This window comes from Sarcophilus harrisii, chromosome 6 (genome assembly GCF_902635505.1).
Source record: "Sarcophilus harrisii chromosome 6, mSarHar1.11, whole genome shotgun sequence".
Lineage (NCBI taxonomy): Eukaryota > Metazoa > Chordata > Mammalia > Dasyuromorphia > Dasyuridae > Sarcophilus > Sarcophilus harrisii.
The window spans coordinates 43,292,849-43,317,458 of record NC_045431.1 but is presented as its reverse complement, the minus strand read 5'-3'; the positions used below and the strand labels follow the sequence as shown (position 1 = coordinate 43,317,458).

The 24,610-nt window shown below is 32.7% G+C and overlaps 1 long non-coding RNA gene across 3 annotated transcripts in view; it reads left to right on the top strand.

Annotated features, from left to right (window-relative positions):
• LOC116419778 overlaps positions 1 to 22,337 on the top strand; it is a 212,345-nt gene extending 190,008 nt beyond the window's left edge. For 2 of the 3 annotated variants that reach the window (XR_004230079.1, XR_004230078.1), the window contains exons 5-6: positions 21,377 to 21,476; positions 22,261 to 22,337. This is a non-coding gene — a long non-coding RNA (uncharacterized LOC116419778). Of the gene's footprint in view, positions 1 to 10,039; positions 10,311 to 21,376; positions 21,477 to 22,260 lie in introns of those variants that run through there. The other variant, XR_004230080.1, reaches the window with a different exon arrangement.
• Positions 22,338 to 24,610: the final 2,273 nt, after the last annotated feature.

Genomic DNA, 24,610 nt, shown 5'->3' with positions numbered 1-24,610 from the left:
TTCATTCTGTGAGCCAAACATTTGATTTTGCTTTTAAGCAGATGTGATATCTTTAACTAATGCTTTGATACAAGGTGCTCAAAGCAATAGGGGAGACAGAGTCCATCCATTCTCTCTATATTGTAGATCGGTTGCAGTGTAATAATTAAAGCATAATCAGACTATCCCCTGCTGCTTTCCTAATCAATGTGCAGGTAATAATAGCTTTATGGATTAAATAGCAACTTGCAACAAAGTTAGGTAACTGCAACAGAAAAAAAATAAACAAAAACCCCCCAAAAACAATATTGATGTGTTAAGGAATTAGGTAAACTTAGTCAATGAAGCATAGCATCTCATTCATATTAATCTCCAGCAGGGCCCTCACAGTTCCACTCATTGATCAAATCATTTGCTTGCCTAAGTATTTTACTTCCCTCTGTGAAGTCTCTCTTACCATTTTGTTGGAGCTGGACTCTCTTCATTGCAGGTGCTCCCTGGTCTTTTTCTCCCTAGAAAAATCCTTAGGACAAGGATGTAGAAAACATATATGAGCCAAAGAGGAAAATGGTAGTGGTGGGAGCTAATTAGAGCCATGACTTTGTCATCATCATAGCATGGAGTCAATCTAAAACGGTGGAATTTGAATGAAATAGGAAAAAAAGGTATTCTGGGCCAGCTCTTCATTTATTCAATCCTCCTGTGCAGTTGATTCAAGCATAGCAATCTCATTGACTTCAAAGAAATGTGTGTTTGAATGAACTCTGAAGAGTAATATGAATAACTAGTCTTGAAGACCTATGCTTGTACAGGAAAAATAAAATCCTGTTATTTGTATATATATTTTTTTAAAGGCTTTGGCTTCTATTCTAGCTTTGAAATTATTCTTACCTCTGGTGGGGTCTGGGACAGGAATAGCATATTTAAAATTATAGGGAAAATGAGTTCAGGGAAAACAAATTAATCAGTCAGGAGAGTAAGTTCTCCACTTTTTTCCACTAATGCTTACAAATATTTCTCAAAAGTTTGAGGACACATTTAGTTTGGTGAAAAACTGGAAGTATTTGTTAGTGGTGAGGACAGAAGTTTCCACTGGAAGAGGATGAACATTCTAGTCTTCCAAGGAAAGAAAGTTTATTCTTGTCTTCTGACTACTAGACAGATTAAAAGCAGCACTAAAATCTATTTAGTGAAATTATTAACTCAGACTTTTGAAAAGATATGGACAAAAGCTTCATTGGATGCATGCATGAGTTGTTATATGTATCATGAAAAATAGCACCCACATTGATGAAATCAGAGATCATTTGAGTATTTGACACTGAAAATAAAAAGAATCATAGAATGTTAGAATCAGAAGAAACCTTAGAAATCGTCTAAATCTGTTAGACTTACACATTTTAGTCTGTTTCTGACTCATGAATCTGCACTAGAACTTCTCAACAAGGAGGCTCAGCTTGAATGCCTTCTATAACAAAGAATTCACTTCCTGAGTAGCAACCCATTCCATTAAAAACCAAACATTTTACAAATGACTTTTCCAAACTTTGCCATTAACAGATGTATCTATAAATCCATATAGCTGCATAAATATGCACTACCCACCGGCAATACATGCTCATTAGACCATAGTTTCCCTGTCTACCACCGTCATATTGGGTTCTGTAGTATTTGTTGTTGTTGTTGATAAGATCCAAGATGGCCAAGAAGATGTTCTGGAAAACTACCCAGTGCAATCCTCAAACAACCAAGCACTCAAAATTAGTCTACTCCAAAGGCATCAAAAATCAGTGGGTCACATTATTCCTTTTTATGATAAAAGTAACTTTTTTTAATAGTAATAAACAATGTACATTTTTTATATATCTTACCAAATATTTGTTTCTATATGTCTACTTAATTCTCAGTATAGAATTTCTAGTAATAGTTCTAGTAAGATGATATAAATATTATACAGGATATATACAATATACCCATGTTGTTTTATTTCAAAAGACATACAAAAATTGCCATAACATTGCTCAAAATGTACCAACATCTAAATAGTAGTAGATGAGCTGCATTAAGCTCTGTGTATACATATTGCATATGATTTATCCCCAAAGGGAAAAATTGTGTCCAGTTATGAGTAGAAATGTTACAAAGGACATCAGATATTGTAGAATAAACAGCAAAGATTCCAGGAGATTCATTTGTCCATTAATGATTTTGAATAAATTTTCACTAGCCATTTATCAGGAAGTCTCAAGTTTTCATGAGAATGTTGTAGAATTACATTAATATTTTATATGTCTTTCAGTAATTTCTCAATTGTTAAATTCAGTGGACTCTTCTCATGCTTTTTTACCCTTTGTGTATTTTCTACTTTTGCTCAATATTCTCTTCTTTTGAGGTTTTTTCAGTCCACGCCACTTAATAGTCATCCAGAATGTATCCACTAACTGCAGAGGACCCTCAAAGGCTCTTTCTAGAGGCCGCTTCTCTTCTCCTTATTTTTTCTTTCTCTTACTGATTTCACCAGCGCACCATTCAATTATAACCCCTTGGCAGATGATTTTTAGATCTATTTGTCTAGTCTAAACATCTTCTGACCTGCAGGCTTGCATCTTCAGCTGCCTATTGGACATTTTGAACTAGCTGTTCCATAGATTAAACTCAGCATGACTAAAGATAAATTACTTCTCTTTACCCTCAAACCTTCCTCTCTTCCTAATTTTCCTGTGAGTGGAAAGGTTGCCACTACTTTTCCACTTACTCAAACTTCACAACTTGTGTCATCCCAGACACTTCCCTTTCTTTCAAAGACCATACCAAAACATTCACCATGTCTTATCCGTTCAACCTTGATAAGACTCCTTTATTGTATAGACTAATCAATGGAATACATACCTAGTTAGGCTGGTCTTTCTACCTGAGGTTTCTTCCCACTCCAGTTATCCATACTGTCATCTGTCAATTTGACCTTAAAGATCTATGTTATCCTCATTTAATAAAGCCCAGTGGTTTCCTATCACAGATTTTTTGTTATGTAATATCCTTTGTAATCTTGCCTCTTCCTATCTTACAATGTTCTTAAATACCTTATTATCCTCAATCATATTATGGAATCCATTGATTAAGACCTCCATGAAGTTTCTTGTACTTGACACTAGATTTTTTGATTCTAGGTATTTTCACTCTCTATTTTTCATACTGAAAATGTTTTCCTTCCTTATGGCCACTTGTTGGGATCCTCTTCAATTTCAATTAAAGTAACTCCTAAAAGAAACCTTTTTGAGCCTCTTTTTATTTTAGTGCCTTCCTTCTCAAATGATCTCCAATTTATCATCTCTTTGTGCTGTTTATATATATAGTTCTCATGTTATCTTCCCCAATCGATTTTGAACTCCTTGAGAGCACAGACTGGTGATTTAAAAAAAAAAAAAGCTTTTGATTCCATTGTTTCCTCAATGTCTGTCAGGTAGAGGACAATTAACATATCCAACATAGTTGTTGACTCTAGGCTGAATTTCTTTACCTCCTTTGATTGTTCTTGTGTGAAATAGTTCGACTTTCCTCTAGACAAACTCTAGCTTCTCAATATCATTGTTTTCATCCTCTGTTAGTTTAAAGCCTTTTTTTTTTTTTATCAGATCAGTCTGTCTCCTAACTGACTAATTATTTTTTTCCCTGCTCTACTTTAGATGTCTTTCATGTTTTTCAATGACCTGCTTTTAAATGCTTGAACATTTTAAAAAATTGTTCAAATCTTTTGATTGTTAAAGTAAAAATGCAAAACAATATGTTTTAATAACATGCAAGTCAACTCTATTAATTTTATTAAACTAGTGTCCCATTCATTACGGTCTGCTTCAAGAATTTGAAAATGCATTTGATGTGTTTGATATAAATACAACTTTACTGTGATTGAGAAGATGGTCCTAAAGGTTTTCTGTGGCTGAAAAAAATTAATCAGCTGCAGACAAGCAAATGAGAAATTAGATCAGGCTAGTACTTGGGAAAACAAAACCAACCAACCCCCTTTCCCCCATCAACCAGATATTCAGTCAACTATCAGGACCACTCTTAAAAATTTTTCAGCTTGACAAGACCTGTTTGAGCTTATTCCCTATTGACATAGCTTCTGAGAAATCAGGATCACAGTTATGTTACACTGAAGTAGCTGTTTAATGGCATGATAATGATAGTAATCTCCAAATATCTGGAAATTTTCCAGTGTATCTGGTTTGCTTGGCTGAATGGATTGTCAAGATAGTAGGAGACATCCCGTTTTCCAGGGCTATGACCCAAAAAACTGTCTGTGTCCTGAACTTGGCATGTAAACAATAATTTGCACTCAGGCTTTGGATGATCTCAGCCACAGCAAAATCCCAGAATTGTTTTCAACCAGAATCAGGTGGTCCCTGAGCTTGGCCAAGCACCTCTAATACCCATTTTTCAATTATTAAGCCCTGCTACATATCTCAATAAAAACAGTAGTTATGAAACATTTGGCCCACCAACCCTGAAGTGCACTTTCCCACAATTATGTTGTTATCCATCCTTCATTTCAAACTGGATGAATGACATCATGGAGGGATATGCTGCCTTACCTGTGAGTTGTATTCAAGTGAGGCAGAGTTCCACAAAGTCATCAGCTTCACTCTTTCAGTGTTATCAAAGTTCAGTGGCAGAGTTTCATAAGCAAGATTGGGATGCAGTTCTCTCCTTACTCCAAGTTAAGTGTTTTTTCAACTATATTATGCTGTCTTTCATTAAAACATTACAAAAAAAAAAAAAAAGAAAGAAAAGGACTTTCTTTTAGAATATGTGTGTGTGCATGTGCATGTGCACACATGAAAACATAAATTCTCTGTCAATGAAAAAGTTTAAGAAGAGATTAGAAGATTATACCTCAGAGATATTACAGACATAATTCATTATTTGGAATAGTTGAGTTGACTAATGAGGTTCTTTCTTACTTTATTATTCTGTGTTCTGATGACATTTATCAGATTTATGTTTTCAGAAACACTTGAATTAGAGAATAAAGAGAATGGGGTCAGGAGACTAGTATAGAAGATTTTCTAATAGTTTACATGAGGTTAACTAAGAAACTGAATTAAACTTGTAGCAGCAGGAAAAGAAAAAGGCCACAACAGAAAAAAAAATGGACAAAAGAATAGCAAGACTTGGTCAAATGGAAAGGAGGGCATTTAGAAGTAGTAAACTAGTTTAATTCAAGAGTTTTACAAAAAACACCAAAACAACAATAAAAATGTTTAAAATTCAATTGACAAGTATGAATAAATAATTCTTTAAAATCCTTACATGCCATTTTCAGTATTTCCAAGATAAGGTCAATAAAATTAATTGGAATAAATGCAGTTTTAAAAATTAACATTTTTAAAGCTTCTTGTTCCTTGATTTTGATATATAATCCCAATCAAACACACATTTTCCCTATATTTGGAATCTTTGAACTTCTGTTCTTATAGTAAATCCATGAGGTTCTATCCAGGTAGGCCATGTGCAGTAAGAAGAAAAATTCTGTATATAAATTATTTCTCAATTTAAAAATTAACTCCCCCAAAATCAAGTTAGACTTTTTAAAAGGTCACACCAAGGAAGTAGAAAAGGTACCATGAAAGTTCAGTTATTTTGTCTTCTCTAGTAAGGGAAATACTTTCCTAAATGAGAATTAATTTTAATTATTTAATCTAAAAGATATTTAGTGAGTTTCTGTACAAGAGATTGTTTATAGAGCCAAAGGAATTGGGGTAACTGAGAAAATATAAAGATAAATAAAACTCACTATTTACCCTCAGGAAGTTTACCATCTAGGAGGGGAGACTAGTACATAGAAATACTCCAAGTCAAAATCTGAAATGTACTTCAAGAGAAATATAAATAATGTGATTAAAGGCTTCAAAAGCAGGAGAGCTCACAGATTGTTCAATGGACAAACAAAGAATAAGCTTTATAGGAAAGGTGCCATTTGAGCTGACCCTTTTAATATGGTTAAGGTTTTAGCAAGTATGCATAAAAGTAATTAGGAAAGAGATGGAAGCATAAAAGTAATTAGGAAAGAGATGGAAGCAGGGCTGTACAATAGATATTAAGGAACCAGTAATTCATAAAACTTAATAAGGGCAAAAGATATCAGTGGAAGAAGGATGGGAGAAAAGCTGAAAAGATCAGAGGTTTTTTTACATTATGGAAGGTTAGGTTACATTATGGAAGCATTTGAATTCCAGGTTAATGACTTTGCATCTTATTTTGTACTTATGAGTAAGTAACCCAAGAACAGTTTTTCAACAAGGGAAGAGTGTGTGGGTGGGGTGACAAAATGAACATCATGGTAGAAAATCAATCTGTAGTCTGCTAGTCTTGTATACAAGAGATTGAAAAAGTAAAAGGTGGAAGAAGGAAGAAGAGTCAGAGGCTCTAACAATACATGTACTTTAAGTGAGATACAATAAAGGCCTTTTTGAATAAGTTGGTTTATAAGATAGTCTTGAGATGCAGGTTTTGTTTGTTTGGAATAGCTAGAAGGATGATGGAAAAAAGAGGGAATGCTGCATTTCCCCCTCCTCTTTCCTTTCAGAAGAGGATTTGAAGGTGTATGCAAATTCACTTTGGGACTATTTTTCATTGTGATCTGCAGAGTCACAAAGCTGATGTGAATTCAGAATGAGCTTTGTTCCTGGATCAACTGTGTAAGCTGTGGAGGCAACCAAAAAACATGGTTCTATTATAATTCATTTCCTATTAAAATACATCAAGGAAGTAAAGTCAAGTGACACTAGGAAGTGGGACTTTTAAGCCATATACTTTAGTGTATTTTGTATAAGAGAAAGTCTTATGCTGAACTATATTAATATGCAGAAAAAATTGAAATTTAAGTGGATTTCTATTTGGCTGAGCAGTTACTACTCTTTTTTTTATTAAAAATGACTAACAGATGAAGTGATTTTCAATCCTCATGAGACTGCTAAATGATGGTCTTTGTAAAAGTCCTGGTATAAGCTTAATATTGAGATAATAATGATGATGGCATTAATTTATATTATCTATAATTTTTAGACTGTGAAAGGTTATAGTAAAATCTTGTTGTTCTCCTTACCCTCCTTCTTCTCCTTTTCCTTGTCCTCCTTCTTTTTCTTCTTGTCTTCCTCTTACTCATTCTTCCCAAGAGATCACAAAATTCAGAACTAGAATCCTACCTTTTAAACTTAGTGCATATTACTTGTCTTCACATATGTTATCTTCTACTAAGTCACTCAACTTGTTTCCTGCCCAAGAGAATCACCTCTTTCCTTCATGCTTTTCATTGTACAGTTTGGTTTCCATTCCTCAAATGCAGTCTTTTCTTGTCTGCCTCACAAATGCCTAGTTTTCATTAAAATCCTCCTCCTATATGAAGTTTTTGCTAATTCTTCTAGTTGCTGTCTAATTGTAACTGGCAAAACTGATTTTTATTTATTTTGTATTTAGTTATGTGAGGTCTTTGTCCCCCACCCCTACCCCAGCCTTATACCAAAGCTGTAATGTCTTTGATGTCAGGGATTATTTCATAACTGTCTTTAAATCACAAAGTACAAAGTACCTACTCTTGTACCTAGCACATAGTAACCCATCAATAAATACATTTTGGTTGTGTGAAATTCCATTTCTACCTAAATCAATTAATTACATATTAAATAATTTATGAGAGAGAGAGAAAAAAAAAGAAGGAAAAGGAAAAGTAAACTTTTGGAGGATATTTTTCTTGAACTCCTAGTTAGGGAACACCTTGAGGTTGTTCCACTTGCACCACTAGAGGAGTAGATGGGAATGATCCTGGAGAGTTTAATCACTCTTTGAACACCTATTAAAATCTTATTATGAGCCAGACAATGTGCTAAATGCTCGGGATGCAACAAAATAAAAACAGCAACAACAACAACAAACCCTGGCAAACAAAAAGCCTTCCAAAAGCATCTCTTGCTCTGGTGGGGGCAGAGAGAAAAAATATTCCTAAAGGAATACATATGGCATATCTATAGAATAGATTAAAGGAAGCCTTAGAAGGGAAGATACTAGCAACCAGAGGGACAAGGAAAGGAAAATGGTGGCTCCTTCTATTCCATGCTAGAAATGGAGAAATTTGAAGGAATACACAATATTGCGAAGACATAGGAACAGTCTAACTTGTAAGGAAAACTATGTTCCTAATGTTGAGCACATCCCATAGATCCCATGATCCTATAATCTAGTATGATCGAAAATTTTTAGGTTATTAATCAGGCCAATAGGGTGTAAACGGTAAAAATTAAGTGCTTGAGATTCTCTTTATTTAAAAGTTCCTATGAGCAAGATGCAGTGATAGGGACTATGTAGGATTATAAAGAAAAGTGAGATGATATAATTCTTGCCCTTTTATTTCATATAGTTATAACTGAGGTTCCCAATTTAGAAACTATCTCTTTGCTATTGTTATTCTGTCATTTCAGTTCCTGTCCAATTCTTCATGACCCAATATGGGCTTTTCCCAAGTTCCCAGAATTTATGTTCCTTAAGGACAGGAGCTTTTTTCTGTTGTATCCCCAATGACTGGCAAATGTCCTGACACACAATAAATAGGATTTAATAAGTATTTCTTGATTGTTAAGCTGTTATAAATCCAAGAACCTCAAATAAATGTACTAATTACCAGCAGAAGTAGGCAGGAGCAGGAAGAAGCCAATCTTCACATAAATAAAACTAGTAGCCATATACCTCTTCTCCTAGGACAACTGAGAGAAGGCTAAGCTGCAGAAGGAGCTGCCCTCCTGTTTGAGTTTTTCCCTCAGAAATACAGCTATGTACACATAGATGGAATTCCAGTTATTAGAGCTTTAATGAGCTTAGGAAAAGCAATGTCAAAACAGATTTCTAAGCATATCCTGAACTTCTGAAGTTTCATGAAAGATTTAAGCAGGCTATTGGACAGATCCAGTTCATTGAGGGAATTTACTTATTACCTTTGTGAGAGGTCAGGCACCTTTAGCTATTTGCTTGCTATGCTACATAAGCCCTGTTGTGAATCAAAGGAAAAGGGATAATTAGGTCAGTGGGGAAACCTAACCATGTCTACTTGTGAAAGGAAAAGGAACAGAGTCTGAATTTTATAATGTTCTTCCCAAGTCAGTTCTTAAAGCATGGACCTTCAGTCCTTTGCCTTATGAAATCAAGACCTTTTACAGAGAAAATTGCACATGGTATTGGGAAGGTAATGTACCTTCATTTTAAATCTCTATTAGAATACTATTCTGGCTGAATTATTAGCATTAAAATTATTGGAATGTAAACCTATAAACCATACCAAGAACAGCTCTTCGCCCTCCCTCCAATTAAAAAAACAAAACAAAACAAAAAAAAAAAGTAAATTGAGGGGAATGATTATTGTTTCATGCCCGGGGCCATTATAATGCTTAATACCAATATCCCCATAAGCCACCTGAGAAGATTTCTTCTAACCTACTGTAAATGAATGTCTTTGTAAGGTTTATCATTATTTTCAAATATATTTAAATTGCCTTGGCAACCTTAGCCATCGTCTTAGCGATAATTTATCTAAGAGGAAACTGACATTAAGAAATGTCGCATATCTCCACTGCCAAAACTATTAATTGTTAGAGGTACAAAATCAGCTATAGTTTTGAGCCCAGGAGCAGAGAGAACCGAATTTGGATTCACATTTTCTATTATCTACCTATATGAACATGGACAAGTCATCAATAAAACTTTCAGCCTCAATTTTCTCACCTGTAAAAGTAGAATATTGGACTAAATAATTCATAAGATCACTGCTAGCCTATGATTTCTATGATCTTAACTTAAAACAACCTCCTAAAAGGAACTTATTGCAAGAAGTGCAACTGAAGAATAGGAAGAACTTCTTTCTTCTTGTGACTCCCTTGGAATGACCTCTTTAGGCAATGATATCAGAAAAACAAATATTATGCAAAGAAAAAGGAGAAAATCATTGCTGTTTTTTTTTTATGTCACTAAGTTAGATCATTCACCTCTTTTTGTTTCCAATTTGTTTCTTACCTAGATTTAATCACTGAATGGCTGATCACTCGTTAGCTGAGGCATATTGAGACCTGGGAAAGGCCTTAATTTAAAAAGACCAATATCTTCCACAGCATCTAAGCTACCTCCCAGTTGTCCTGATCTATGTCTTGCCACGGGATCCAGATGACTCCAGAGGAGAAAATAAGCCTCTTGACTGTTCACTGCCCTGTTTCACTTAAATCTAATTCACTTGTAACTCACGATAGCACCATCCTGATGTCAAAATCTCTTCCTAAATAAAGGACATGCAACAGCAATGCTCTTGGGAATGCTTAGGAATGGGAATGTAAACTGGATTTTCCCAGATTAGTTTTCAAAGTACTTTATGTACTTTTTGTGTCATTTAAACAAGAGTCCAGGGAGGTGGCTATAGTAAATTTTTCCACACCCATTTTACAGATGAAATGAAGCAAAACAAAGCAGTGTGCTCCAACATGGTTGAGTGACTTGACAAAAAGTTTACACAGCTAATAAGCAATAGATCTGAAAATTTAGCTGTGAGATCTCTGAGCTGTGACTCCATTTTGGCTCCCCTATATCTTTTGATTCTTTTAATTATTATTTTCTTAAATTGTTTTGGGCTTTATAGAAGAAGATTAGTGATAGAAAATTTAAAAAAAAAAAAAAAACAAGACACTAAAGGGACCTTGCTATTAGGCAGTTTCTCTAAGCTAGTTCTCAGGCACAAAATGATGATGCTTGTTGTCATTTTCTATATGCTGAACTAGTGAAATATATTCTCCCTTTAGTTAAGCTCTGAGGATCACTTGTCTAAAATTCTAGAAAGTGACCCTTTCATAGTATAAGTTTTTATGCTGGCAATATTGTACCTACAATCCAGATATTCTTCATACATCAAAATGTGTGAAATTATACTTTCAACAACTGATTTATTGATAATTATGATCACAGGTATGTAATATAATAAAATTAATTTATATTAAAGGATTATTGGATAATTATAAAAACATGTCTATACTTATACCATTATATCACAATACAGATAACCATCAGTGCACACTAGTATACATTACTATTCACATAGTTACATTGCAGTAGTAAAAATAATAACAAAAAATGTCAGCGTTAAATCCTTTTAGCCAACAATAAAATTTGTTAAAGACTTAAAGGGAAAAATATTCCCTACTTTTAGGAAGCTAACTTTGCAATGGGGAAGACATCATGGAAATCACTCTATATATATTACATGGATAAACAGTTGAGCTATTAGTCTACAAATCTTTATCTTTCTTTATATATATATATATATATATATATATATATATATATATATATACCTTTCTCTATATATAGTTCTTTTGTCTATTATAAACAGGAGATTCACACTTTGCCAGATTTATAAATTTACATTTACATATTTACTTTCCTCACAACTCTTTGAAGTATTTATGCATAGCTCATTATTATTATTTTCATTTTGCAAAGGAGAGGCTCAGTTAAATGACTGCTAATAGTTTACTCCCACAACTAGTACATGATGTAGAGCAGATTCCAACCTCAGTCTCCTCATTGGGAAGTCAGCACCCTTTCTAGCACATAAAAGACTTCTAAGTGATTTGTCCAAGTTCCCATCAAAATCAGGCTTGAACCCAAGTTTATCCAACTCCAAAGTCAACATCCTTTCCACTATATTTTGCCTCTTATGCCATGTCTTCTTCTCACTCTTCCATTGAAGAGCCTGGGAAAATGAGCCAGATACAACTGGGGAAAATTATTCCTAAATACTGGGCAAATCACAACACAATAAGTAATTGAAATAATTCCACCCAGGTGCTAAAGAAAAACAGTTGTGGGAACACTAGGGATATTTAGGTTCCTGAATAGTGCAAAATCATCCTTTGGATAGAATTAAACACACACACACACACACACACACACACACACACACACACACACCTATGTATGTAAATACTTAAATAGCATTTTTTAATTTACAAAGCATATAATGAGCATGGGCAATAAACTTGCCCATTTATAATAAACTGATTAGCTAGTTATGTTGTAAGTAAAAGATGAATTGAGTGAGGATTTGTTATAGAAGCAATACAAGGCAATTGTCTAACAAAATAGAATCAGGTTCCTTCCTCAGCCTATTGCTGTAATCTGAAGATGGGAGAGGCAGACTTTTATATTATACACCGACATAATCAGATTAGACCAATTAATTAAAATGAAACTCTATAACAGTAGGTAAACTGATTTCTAATTTGATGACAGATTAGGGCTTTTCCAATTTGGAAGGGAAGAGCAAACAGATGCAATTCCCTGCATTCAGGAGAAGAAATGATGTACTCCCCAGGTGTTTGTAAACAATCCAAGGAACTGGCCTATCAGTATGGGATCGGTTTTCAGATATGGCATGTGGACTGCTAAGATGTACAACTGTGAGAAAACTCTATGCAAGGATATTTGTATCTGGCTGAGTTTCTGGTCAGCAAAATCTAGAACTTTATTGAAGAGCCTCTAACCAGTAGGTAGGAGAGGTTCAACTTTTCAGTCACACAGGATTAGATTCAAACCATATAATACTATTGTGTCCTAATTCTTATAATTGAAGAGCTTTCTCACAGGATTGCAGTTGGACTAAGCTCGTTCTAGAATTGAGTTGCAATCTGGAGGCATTGTGTTTACTTAATTTTTACAGTTAACCACTTGCTGTCCTAATTCCCTCACTTCTCTATTGTTCTTATTATTTCTATTTTTCTTTTATTTTAGGATGTGAACCTATGATTTATGAGTATATAGAACTTTCTTCATAGAGACTCCATTCACCATTGCCAACTGGCATCTCCTTTGTGATTTTTTGTGTTCCAATAATCGAGAGTTTGTCATTTTCTCATGGTTACATAAATAATATATATATATATATATATATATATATATATATATATATATATATATATATCAGACATAAGGTTTTAAATTAGTTCTCCCTGTTTCTAAGGGTCGATCTTTATACAGTGACAATGCAATTCCCTATTCCTATTTTACAGATGGGGAAACTTATCCATTGTTCATTGTCCATTGTCGAAAAGCCAAAAAGTATCATAGACAAATTCCAATTAAGACCTTTAAACCAGTTGGGCAATTAATAAATATTTATTAAGTATCTATGATGTGCCAGCCACTTGGAATTCCAAGATAGCCAAAGAAAAGTTCTATGCATTGTTTACTGTCCAGATGTGACAGAGTTAAGGAAATAGAGATTCATAATAACAAAGGACACAAAGTTTGCATTATCAATTTTTGGATTTTTAGAAATTTGATTCTCTTCATATTAGAGACTTGAACCTAGAGAACTTTGTGGACAGTTGGCTAAAGGGAAATTAAGGTCTTTGGTACAGTACCACATAGCAAGTTGGGGTAAGAGCAACAATTTCTCCTGGAAGTTGCAGAAAATTATTAAAGATTTTTTTTCCCTTGGTGATAGCCACTTAATGGTACAAAAGGCTTCTATTCTGGCAAAAACAAAACAAAACAGATTTGTTTGTCTTTAGCATTGAGTGCCTGAGAAAGAAACTCATTTACGATTTCCTTGGTCTTATAAAAATGAAGCTATAGAATGAACTATCACAGTAGTCGCCAAGATTTTGATTGTATAATCTTATCAGCAAAATAAAAATGAGCATATATCTCAAATAGTTCTTTATATTTGCTTATTAAGACATATATAGATATTGCTATACAGTAATTATATACATTACACAACTGAGATATGATGAAGTAATGTTGAATTCCAGAATTGATGAGACATGTGATTTTTTTGAGGAACAGTGGAAAAAGTCGCTGACCCAAAGTACAGAAGACTGGTTTATTCAATAAGTGGCATAAGGAAGAATAGGTTAAGTGTCTAGGTGACAAGGCTTGGAAATGTTGCTATAGTTATATCTATGTTCTAGTTAAATGATAACTGCCCAGAGGACTGGGCAATACTTAGTGCAATTCTGGGGGTAGGAGGTCGGTTAGAAATGGGCTAGGGATGGGATGCTGATCAATGTTAATGAGTACAAAGAGTGGTATAGTTAAATTAGAAATAATCCATAGTTGCCTTTCAAAAGGAGGATAGAATCTTAATTATTTTCCCTATGATCAGATTAGTTGATTACATAGTCATTGCAGTACATATGTAGTCTCCAAATTGGAGGTCACTAAACTAACTTCACTAACAGAGTCTATTATTGAGATAGCAATAAGTGACTGAGATATACAGCTCAACTTTTCTGTGGAGAATTAATAGTGAGAGTAGATTCAAAAAATATTCAACAATGAGGAACTGAAAAATGGAATCTTTCACATAGAGGGGAAATGGATTAGAATATTGCCTCTCTTATTATTTTTATGATTTTAGAGAAATCACAACTCCTCTGGGTTTCTGCTTCCTCATCTGTAAAATGAAAAAGTTGAACTAAATAATCTCTAAAGTCATGTTTTTCTTATTTTTTAATTCTATGATCACAGTCTTTCAAAGAAAAACACCCTTTAGAGTAAGGATGCAAAAGAAATAGAAATGTTTTAATTTCTAGCAGCTATCTGAAGTTTTTAGTTTCCATATTCCTCTATGAAATATTAGTGTTCCTCCAAGATTAAGTTTGAGCAGCTAGGTGGCACAGTAGATAGAAGACTGGATCTTGAGTAAGAGTTCAAATCCTAGCTCAGATACTTATTAGCTGGGTGACCACAGAAAAGTCACTTAACTTGGTTTGCTTCAGTGTCCTAATTTGTAAAATGATCTGAGAGGGAAATCAGGAAACTACTCCTGTAGCCCTGTCAAGAAAATTCCCCAAAGGGGTCATGAACAGTCAGACACTGAACAGTATTAAAAGCTTAAGTTTAAGGTTAAATGTCCAATTCTACTTGAAACTGCATAGCTTATGTGCTTACTGTTCTCCGGACTATTTTATCCAGCCTTTTGGGCTTCAAAACTGAATCCTTCAGAGATTAGATTGCCATTTGCCTGAAGTGAAGATGTTATGGAGATTCTTGTTCAGATACAGATTTGAACTGTGTGTTTTTTGAAAATTCTTTCAACTAAGCAAATGTGATCTCAGGTGCTGTAGTTGATAAGAGTACTAGGCTTAGATAGGAAAAGATCTTTGTTCAAATGTGACTCCAGATTCTTACTACTTTTATAACCCTAGTTAAGTCATTCTACTTGTCTCTCAGTGTTTCCTTGTGTAATTGGGAATAATAATAGCATCTGTCTCATAAAAACACCTGGCATATAGTAAGCTCCTTAGAAATGCTTATTCCCTCTCATCTCTTCCCTCGGTCCATACTTTCACTTAGAAAGCCTTATGAACCTCTTTTTTATTCTTTAAACTCTATGTGTCTTTTTCAAACTGAGTCAAAATAATGATCCCAAAGCATTTATTTTCCTCCTTTCATGACTATTTTAGCCTTATTAAAAGATATGGTTGATCCATTACATATTTTACTTTCTACCATATAACACCCCTAATTCCATGTAGGGCATATAAATACAAAGCATGAATTTCATCAGTGAACAATGATTTTTACAAAAGCTCTCCATCCTTATTTTTCAAACCTTTTCCTCATGACAAGAAATAAATTTTAAAAAAATACTAGTTTTTGAACAGGTTATTAGTGAATGTTTCTATGTAAACTCTGAAGACAACTTTCTTACAAAGTTCTGGCAATATACACGATAACTGTTCCATATGTAGCAATCTACCATTATACAGAGCCTTGTTAGAAGTTATACATTGTGCCATTTATCATACATTCCCTACTTATTTCAGACCATGGTTAGCACAGGGAACTATCATGAATGTAAACAAAGTGAATAGCCTATAAAAATCCTAACGTCAGTACAACTCTACAGCTAGAGAAGCCAACAGTTGCCAATTTTGGTGAGCTTTAAAAAAAAACAGAAAGCATTCTGAACAGACAATAATGAAGCAGTTAACCAAATACAAATAAAGTTGCTGTACTTTGAGAACCAACATATTGTATGGCTTCCTCAATTCTTCCTTACCCCAGTGATATTTTTTGTCTCTATTTTTCATGAAATATGATTTAACCTTGTGTTTGGCTTCATAGAGATGGAAGATGATAAACCCCTTATTTTACTTTATTTGGTCCTGGAGTTACTTTTAAGTATTTGACAACTTGTGCTCACAGCTTGGTATTTGTTATGTCTGGAGTCAGGATATAATACCTCCTTTTGAGGGATTTATTGCCTGCAGGATCTACAACATTTGGGCAAAATGAGGAGAGATATCATCAGAAGCAATCACTTCTCTTACCTATCAACACAGGCAAGTATGTTGAAAGAAGAAACTATGGATTCTTGGGATGCTCAGAAGGTTATTTTTATTTTGCATTTTTATTGAGGGGGGGCAGTGTTGGAGGAAGATACTATAGTCTAGTATAGCTTTACTTCATTTCTCCCTAAATGAAGTAAAGGCAAACTCAAAAGGACAGCCTTTGAGCGATAAAATTGTTATTAGTGTAAATACAAGGAAAACATACAAAAGAGCAATGTCTGAATAAAAGTTAAGCTTGTGGAAAATAGTCAATGAACAAGGTTTAAATTTTGGGGAAAAGAGTCAAGGAAAATGCTGACAAATAATTTTCTTTTCTCTTATATAACAATGATTAATAATAGCTGACATTTATATAACATTTTAGATATTTTCTCATTTGATCCTTATTACCTTATGTGATAGGTGGAGTCATGAACCACATTTCATAGGTGAGGGCACTGGAGTTCAGAGGTTTTAAGTGAATTTTTCCAAAGTCATATAGTTTCAGTTTCTGAACAGGGGTTTGAATCCACTTCAGTCTTTAAGCACCTTGTGATATACCAAGTCCAGATGTTCTATCAAGTACACCATGCTGCCTCTCAGAAACTGTAGAGCGAACACCATAGGAAATTGGAAGGTAATAGAGAAGTAAAAAAGGCAACGAAAAGAAGCAGAAGGCTTGGGTTCTATTGCTAGTTAATTTACCTGTATAATCTAAAGCAAATAACTCCCTTTCTGGACCTCAGTTTTTTCATCCATAAACTTTAGTTACCAGATGATTTCTAAAGTACATAACAACTGTAAAATGTTGTGATATTAAGTATGTTTTATTTGTTTCTTTTTAATTTTAGAGTCCAAATATTTTGAATATGGACAAATTTCTGAAATCAGGCAGCATTTGTGTTACTCAAAAATGAATAATTGTGTCCTAGATATGTAAGCATGCATAACTCCTACTGTCAAAGATTTTATATTTGAATAGACTCCAATTTAATGCACATATATCTACATGTGTAGATGTATATATAAATTCCAACTTGACTTTACGCCTAATTCTCTGGACTTTTTTTTTTTAAACCTTGTATTCTGCATCTGCCTCTTCCAATCTCAGCTTCATTTTATATGTTTCCCTTTATTACTATATATATTGTATTTTTATGTGTTATGTTCAATTAGAATGTAACCTCAATTAAATATATATATATAAGCATAAGCAAAAAGAAATATGTATATATATATATACATAGCAAAAAGAAATATGTATATATATATATATATATATTTCTTTTTGCTTATGCTTATATTCTGTGTTTAGTATAGGGCTTGATTTAATCTAATATAATATCAAAAACAAACAAACAAGCAAAGGACAGCTTCCAATTCCATCCTGTTTAAAATTACTTACTGTACAGTGATATTAATAACATACTATGGGAGATTGATGTGGGTTTAGTGGTAGTGGAGAGGTGTGAAAATTGAGGTGGGGAATCCCCTCTGGTTGGCACACAGGTCCAATGTGAAAGAATTTGAGAACCTGAAAAGTCTGAATGGCAAAAGGGATTTTTATTGGCACTGAGAAGCCAGCTTGCTAGGAAGACAGACTCCTCCATGGCAAAGTCCTGTCAGAGAAATAACAAAGGTTATCACTGAGAAGAAGGTATCTTCACAGCAGGCAAGAGTCCTGGCAGGCAGCTTTTTGCCAAGAAGAGAGGTTCCTTGGCAAATCATAGTCCTGCTTCAGACTTCTGCAAAGACTTGATGTTCAGAGTTATCTTTTATTGGCAGCTTGGGGCTAGAGCTTCCATTGAATGAGATTCCTTCAATATTGTCAATGCCCCCAGATCTATATTTTTAGCTGAAAAGAGAGGCCTTATCTTGGAGTTTCAAGCTACTCAATAGTAATATCAGGCCTAGGTCTCCAACTGAATAAAATCATGTTGAAGGCTTTTTCCCATAGTCTTGGGAATTTCCTGAAGGGGATTCAAGCAACCCCCCAAAAGATCAATGTAGGGTGATTTGACCAAGATCTAAAATTGAATGAAACTACTCAACTTGTCTGGGAAAATATGCTTTCCCCAAGGAGGTCCTGAGACTCGAACCTCCCTTTCACCCCCATCAAGGTCATAGTACAGCAATATGTGAACTAACTGGGAAAAAATAAAATAATTAAATGTATTTACTTAAAGACTAAATTTTACAACACTTATACCTCTTTATAAAATTTTTAATATTCAATATATTTTTGCTGCAATCCTTTTTACATGTTTCGGCATCGAGTTCACATTATTTGACAGATATTGTTTAATTCATCTTTATGAAACCACATATCCTATGGAATTAAGTGTGCCTAATTTTGAATGTCTAGCCTTGACTATGATCTTTAAGTTTTCAATGGGACTTAAATCAGGTGGGTTCCCATTCTGTTGATGCATGTTTACCTATCTCTTGAATAAAAATCTTATTATGACATGTGGCACAGTACAAGAAAATATTATAGCATTTTGTTACCATTTAGGAATTTCTTCAAACCCTCTTCTCAATACTGAAACCACCTTAGGGATGGTTGATTATAATTTTGACTATAATTAAATCTGTTGCTCCTTTCTTCCTTCTCTCTCCCTTTGTCTTTCCCTTTCTGTGTCTCTATCTTTTCTGTTTCTCTCTGTTTCTCTCTCTCTCTCTCCCTTTTCTCTCTCCTCTGTTTTCTTTTTGCTGTGAATCTTTCATATGATAATTAATATATCTCTTTTCCAAATTAGTATTTAACTTATAATCAATAGTTGTGCAAATATTAATGACTAGCAGTTTTAAATGTCAAATAAATGAAAAAGTAGATCAGGATATATTTGAAGAATTTGAGACTGAGTGTGGTTGAAGAGATAGGAATCGAATGCATGGTTTAAAGTATGGTCTCTAAGTTTCTAGGAAAATATACATTCTCTATATTCTCTATATATGGCATAAGCCCAAAGTGAAAATTATATTTTAATTAGTAACATCTGTACTACTGGTTTTTTTTTTTTAGAAGTTCATTGGAACTTTTATAAGCTTCTAATTTTTTTTTTGTTGGATGAATGCACACTTATCTTTGTGATATCATATTACATTATGCCAGATTCTTTCCTGCTAAGTAATCCACTTTACTTCTATCTTCATTGCATAATATTTAATTGACTTTAAGTAATTTATTCAATATATCTATCCTCCAAAGTACTATCATTTTGATGCCTCCTAGATTCATCTTCTCCCCAAATTTGATTAGTGTGCTCACTACTTTGTCTTCTAAGTCACTAATGAAAATAGATTATACTATTTATCTCTTTATACATATTTGTAAACACCCTGTGAATGAGTTATTTATACTTCTATATAATATGCAGCGCTTCACATAATGTTGGCATATTATTAGTTCTTGAACATAATGGTGATTATCACTGCAATTATTTTGGATGTTAATAGCATTACCCCCCCCCCCTTATTTCTATAATGGATATATTTTAATTCAACTTTTCAAATTCAATAACATGCTAGAAATAATCAACACTGAGATGTGTTGCAATGAAATCAATTTTTGCCTTTTTTGGGGCATATTTAAAGATCATGACATTGAAATCCATAAGATTAAAATTTATATTTATGCTCATAGCTATATAGAATGACATAAGCTCCTTTAGAGACTTTGTCTTTTAGAACTAAAGGAAAGATTTATATTCAGAATACTTTATTCATTTTCACTTAATGGATGCTTAATAAATGCTTAATGATCAACTGATACTTACATTTAAATGTAATCAATACTAGGGAAATTGCATCAACAGGACCAGTTTTTATATTTGTACATGGGTATTCCTTTCTTTAAAAAAAATAATTATACCCTATACAAATAAAGGGAGAAACAAAGTGAAGTAGATCTTATCTTAGATATTAAAGATATTTAGAAAAACAAAGCTAATGGGAATAATACCTATTGTACTTATTCAATGTAATTTAGTATGGACCATTTTATATAGGTAGATAACTGTGCTTAATTGGGAGGAGAGTAACTTTCAAATAAGACTTTGTCCCTATACCCATATAGTTTACTTTTTCCTAAGGAAATATATAAAAATATCTTGGTAGACTTAGGTGATAGCTTAGCATGATGTCTGGTACATTGTAGATGCTTTATAAGTGCATTTGACTGATTAATAGGTGGTGTATTTTTCATGATACAACTTAATACAATACCTGACTTTCAGAGATTAAAAAATAATTCATATTGTAAGATCTTTTTAGTTTTTTAATCAATTATAAAGTAACTTAATTCCATATTCCTGAATCAATATTAATTATATATCCTCAAAATAATTCGAAGAGCATAGTTTTATTCTAAAGTCAAAATTGTCATACTGTTAAAAATTTCTACTTATTTGTCAGTAGTTTATAATCTTATTGTTGTCAAGACTCTTTTTTCTAGTATAGTTTATGATCCAACATATATATGTATATGTATAAATGACAAGATGTGTACAGAATGAGAATATATATATATATATATATATATATTATATATATGGATGTGGATAAGAATTATATAAAATGCCATATGTATTTATATCTATCCATCTCTCTATTTATATAAATTTATATGTATAAATAGATTTATAAATATATCTCTATATAAATTTATATAACTAGATTTATATATAATATATATAAATACATATATAAATAAATTTACGTATATATAAATAGATAAATGGATAGATATATCTCATTCTATACAATTCTTATCCATATCTTTTCATTAATTCTTAATAGATTATCTACCAAATGTAGTGAGATCTACCATTGGTTTTTTGTAATGTTTTGTGGAAATTAACCAGTATAATACTTTATTTATCAACTGATTTATTCTTTACTATATAACTCAAATACTTCTTTTTCCTATCCTTGATGGTATCTCTTATGACACTTCTAGCATAAAAGCATTATTGGTGATGAATTGTTGCACACTTAAACTCACAATTCATTTTTCTCTTGCCCTTTAGATCACCTGTGATTTTTATAACATTCTATAGATAACACTCACATAGCAGCACTGGAAGATTTTTTGTATGGAACATATGGACTTTGGAGCTAACCAAACTGGTAATCTAAAAGGGTGATTACTAATTAAAAAGTGTTTTTCCATGATGACATAACAAATTAATGTACCTGTTTTTGTAAACTTAAACTTAATAATAAGTAGACATGATTATTTTATCTCAGGAATTTGATTTAATCCTAAAATTCATATATTTTCTGACATTGATTTGCATATAGGTTAGATTCCTATATTTCAAAGGACATAGAAATTAAATCAATACATTTATATTTTTTCTTCCTATATCATGAGAAAGGTATAGGGCAATTAACTCATTACACATTGAAATGAAAAGGCTCACATGTTTCAACTGGACAGGAAAAATGCACTAGACTAGAATAGAATAATAGATGAAATTTTCTATTAATTAATTTATCTATTTATCGAGCATAAAAGAACTGAGCAATATAGTCTACCAGTTGCAATAAATGATGTACTTAATATTGTGTAAACCAAACAATTGCTTGGTTGGCTGAATGTTTACTTATAAGCTTATTTTCAAATTCTGAAAGTGTAGCAAATTTTATATTATATGGGAGTAATTTTATTGTCCTATTTTTTTTTTGGAGAATAAATATTCTTCACTTTATAGTCAATACTAAAGGGTTTACAATCTAATATTTTTAATAGTGATGTGTTGAACTTGTACTTCCTCACCATTTTAAGTGAAATTTTTATGTTTCAATAACATTTGTTTAGGGAGAAAAGTTTATCTAGTGAAATGTGATTTTTAAAGGCAATCCTTAAGTTTTCTGTTTCATATGGGGAATTGTTTTTTTATTTATTTAGAAGTATGTGTGAAAGCAGCTTAACTTTTCATTGCCCTACAAACTTCATTTGTGGTCTAGATTTCTTCTTTCTGAAAGGTAAGTTGATATTCTAATACAAGGAAATTTTAAAGATACTCAACTTATTCTGATAATCAAGAAATTTGATGATCAAGATTGGTGGCTAAACAGAGTTTGAAGTAAGAAACAAGCTTAATTACTTTGGTTTTTTTGGTTAAATTCTCCAGATTGTAGGTTCCAAATTTTAAAAGAAAGAGAGATGGGAGTCGGAGTGGGAGTGGGAATGGGAGAGAGAGAGGAAGAAAAATAACAATTTGGTATACTGTTTGGAAGACTAGTCTAAGAAGGAGAGTCGGATTCAAGTTCAGACTCTGACACTTACTATTTATGGGACTATCATTAAGCAGAGATCCAGATATCTTTCTAATAGTATTTTTGGTAGGGAAATTGATGATTTGAAAAAAAAAAATTTTTAGCACTGATGAAATTATATATGTAGATCAAGAAATAAGGCTAAAGTTCAGGTAGCCCATCTACACTTGTGAAAGAGGAGTACCTTTATTAATAAAACTAGAGCTCTTAGTAACAAAGTAACTAGAAATAGGTGCTATATAATTATTGAATCAGTAGAAAATATCTTTAGATGGACATTATTATAAATAAATCAGTTTAAACAAAATTATAGCCCTTTAATATTTTCCTATGAGTTTATTCAGTACAGGGAAAACTTTCTAAGATTGAAGTGTGTTGATTGACTAGTGAGTAAAGTGCTCAATAATTTAAAATTAGTTATCCATTATTCATGAGAACTTTCTTCCTGTTTATCTTCTATTCACAAAAGGCAGGGATTTAATAAATCAATATATTTCTAGGATGTACTTTGTTATATCTTTCTTTTGGAACATTTTGTAATTCAAAAATATTTGATGTGCTTTTTTCTCTCTATAAAATATGTTAGAGGTTACTGTTATTGAGATTTCCATGTTAGGCCCTTATTAATATAGTATACATTGATAATTTGATAAAATAGATTAGTCATTGAAGGGAAGATTTTCAATATTATTGCTAAAAGTATATGAATAAATTACCGGGGAAGAATGTATAAATTAAGTCTTTAGAAATTTATTTTAAAGGAAAATTCTGAGATTGCTTTGTAATTAACAATTGCTAAAAAAATACCCTAAAAACTCTTGATATTGAATCTCTCATCATACAATTCATTCTATTAATAATTTAGAAATAGAATGTGGTTACATCCTGGTTCCATTTCCTACTCAGATACACCAGCACAGTGATATCATGCTCTCAGAGACATGAGTTTAATATCCCCCCAATTCATCCCTTAAAAGCACCACAAACAGTTCTCCATTCTTACTTAAAATATCTACAATTGATATGAGAATGAGATAAGACACAGCAGATTTTCTCTCTCTCTCTCTCTCTCTCTCTCTCTCTCTCTCTCTCTCTTTCTCTCTCTCTCTCACACACACACACACCACACACACACGTAAACAAATATATTCCTTAATTTTGTTCATTCTCTCTGTCTCTCTTTATCAACAACTCTGTTTTCAATATCTTTCTTTTACTTACCTCAGAGAAAGGTCTAGCTCAGAAGCCTATTATTTACAGTTTAAGACATTTGCCAATCAGAATGTAATGCTCTCACTGCTGAGAAATAGTTCTCCTGCTGAGTCCATTATCAAATTACTTCTATTTCTTAAAGTCATCCTATTAATTTTGTTACTTACTATTATGCTATGTCCTTAGCACTGACTATGTTTCTCTCACTTCTGCCATTATTAATCAGATTACATATCCTTTGTATCTCTGATATTTTTACTTCTTAGGAACTTGACAAACTATTGTTGTTTGAAGGTGAACATTTATACACTTTGCCTTAGCTTTATTACTTTTTGTGAGATGGAGATTGCATAGTGCTATGTCACTGCTATATCCTCCATTGAGGGAGACAGTTTATTTCTTACCATAATAAACTTCATTTACTTGCCACCATTTTGCTTCTAGTAGTGAAGGGTCTCATTTCTACCATCTTATTCTAGTTTTGCTTCTATAAGAAAGAAATGGTTTGTGAAGCTTCCTTCCACATAAAAAATTTAAAAAGAATAACACATATATACTAACATAGTTTTAATAGTAAATTGAGTTGATAATACTTTTGTATTTACAATGTCTTTGACAGGCCTAAAATATGTAAAAAATGTATACCATCATAAGGAAACATTAGAAGCATCAATAATAACAAAACATGAATAAAATAATCAGAAAAGAGATATTTTTATGCATACATATTTATACAATTATCTTGCTGCAAAATAAAAATCAGAACA